The sequence below is a fragment of the Penaeus japonicus genome, unplaced genomic scaffold (assembly GCF_977035675.1).
Source record: "Penaeus japonicus unplaced genomic scaffold, GWHDUDI00000001_assembly GWHDUDI00000040, whole genome shotgun sequence".
Taxonomy (NCBI): Eukaryota; Metazoa; Arthropoda; class Malacostraca; order Decapoda; family Penaeidae; genus Penaeus; species Penaeus japonicus.
Window position 1 is genome coordinate 14,382,089 of NW_028234442.1, and position 2,500 is coordinate 14,384,588.

Below are 2,500 nucleotides of genomic sequence, written 5' to 3' on the forward strand. Positions count from 1 at the left end.
ATCCTTTGTAATTATGCTTTATTTATTTAATTGCTCCACTAATTATGTCTGTAATCGCACCCTCTCGAGTGGAATCGGTACTAAATAAGATAATGATCATGATAATAGTGATGATAATGATGATCGTGTTGAAAATAGGGATAATGATGATAATGATGATGATAGTAATAATAATAATGGTGATAGTACTGATAATGATAATAAGAATGATGATAATGGTGATCGTCATTATCACTATCCTCATTATAATTATTTCCATTTTACTCATTATAATTAGTGCTATTGTCATTATTATTTCCTTCAAAATTACGGCAAGTATATTTTAATCGTTGTTATTATTATCATTCCCACCATAAGCATTACTTTTATTATCATAATTCTTCTTCTTCTTCTTCTTTTTCTTCTTCTTCTTATTATTATTATTATCATTATCATTATTGTTATTATCATTATTGTTATTATTATTATTTTATCATTATTATTATTATTATTATTATTATCCTTATTATCCTTATTGTTATTGTTGTTATTATTATCATCATTATCATTATTATTATCATCATCATTATTTGTTGTCATTATTATCCTTGTTATTATCCTTATTGTCATTATTATTGTTATCATCATTATTATCATCATCATCATCGTTATATTAATTATATATCTTATCACAATGATCATCAAAATCATCATTGTCATAATTGTTATGTAAAATATCTGATTATTAATTGAATTTCTTAGATTTGATATCAATAACCTCATTTAATTGTTTCTCCACCACGATCTTAAAAGGTGTTCTACCATTATCTACATTATGCTTTTGTTTCTCTACATCTCTTTTGCTTAATTAAAAAAAAAAACTATAGAGGATGATTTAGATCTTTGATTTTTTTTTTTTTTTTTTTTTTTTTTTTTTGCTCCTTTAAGGAACCGAGAAGTAGCAGTGAAAAGAGGATGATAAGATCTTACTTACAAAAGGAAGATTCATCATTACATTTGTTTTCTCGTATCATGTACGTTTACCTTTAACCTTTGCGTTGGGAGAATGTTTTTAATCATTCCCCTTTTTTTATTGGACATAATATCACTTGTCATTATACCCAACACGCGAGTCCGTTGCCATAGCAGGAATGCCCGTTTAGTCAGAGGTAATTATGTTGCCACTACAGTACGGCAACTTGCCAGGAAGTGACGTCCTGAGATCAAGCAGTGTCTATGATAAGATCGCTTGACTATCTACTGCATATTTTCGAGCTGAGAATTCCCTTATCTTGTCTTCACCAGGAGAGCTATTACAGTTCATCGTTACGATTAGGCAAAGATTCATGAATATCAAGGACTTTTTTTTTTTACTGTTTTTTTTTTATCCTCCAATGGCGTTTTACCTCGTTTTTCTTTGTGTCGTTTTTTATCACTAGTACAGTGTCCCCTATAGCGTATTTGCTCTATCGATACCGTCCGACTGAGACTTCATTGCTGTGATTTATAAAAGCAGAAAGCCCAGTAGTAAAAGCGAGGTACAAAACAACATTCATATTCCTTGCGCCCATAATTACTGCATGCTTTATATGGCACTCGAAACACTCTTTGGATCTTTGTACCGTAGATGCTTTCAAGCTTAGAGCCTGACTTTCATAGTGATATCAGCTTGCCTTGACCCTATGCCATCGGCTCATGATTTCATTATCCTAGAGATAAATAAAAGAGAGAGGGTCATGACAAGAAGGGCATCCGACTGTCAAAAAAAAAAAAAAAAAAAAAAATCCCTACCAGGCTAGTCATGCACCTCAGAAAAGATAAACATGCAAACAATCCACACATACGATATTCCTTCCAATGAAAGAAGCAGGAAGAAGGGGAAAGGGGGGAGTAAATATTCATATCATTATCCTCATAATTACGAGTCAAGAGAAACGACCCACGCCGGTCATCAATAAACAATGAACTAACTACCTGTACAGGGGATACGTTGACTCGAGACGTCGCAGCTATGGCGTGTCACTTGTCACGGTGACAGGGTCTCACGTCAGTCCACGGTGCTGTCAGTGGTAGGACCCTTAGAAAACACACTTATGCACTTGTACTTATGATACACTTAGAAAACACATAGAAAACCCTGCGATCTCGGTTCCTTATAGAAAAAAAATCTTTAATCATTCGTTCATTCGTTCGTTATTATTAGTGTGATAGTATAGTCATAATTTTGGAGTAATTATCTTTCGATGGAGATATGGTGGGATTGATAGAAGTTAATTAGTATCAAAATCAGTGAATGGGTTTTAAATCCGGGTTATTATTTTTGATTAATGATGGTGATGAGAATGGTTATGATGATAATGATGTTGATGCTGATGAATACGATAATGATGATGGTGATAATGATGCTGATGATAACTATAATCATAATGATGATAATGATGTTGATTATAACGATAATCATAATAATGATAAAGATGATGATAACGATAACGATTATGATGATAGTGATGATGATGATAAT

At 32.1% G+C, this 2,500-nt stretch overlaps 2 protein-coding genes across 3 annotated transcripts in view; both read left to right on the forward strand.

Moving 5' to 3' along the window:
* Nucleotides 1-2,500, forward strand: part of LOC122246048 (BTB/POZ domain-containing protein KCTD9) — a 454,156-nt gene that overhangs the window by 205,226 nt on the left and 246,430 nt on the right. The window lies entirely within an intron of this gene.
* The window catches only part of LOC122257827 (uncharacterized), a 10,383-nt gene that overhangs the window by 1,136 nt on the left and 6,747 nt on the right, over nucleotides 1-2,500 (forward strand). The gene's annotated exons all lie outside the window — the stretch shown is intronic.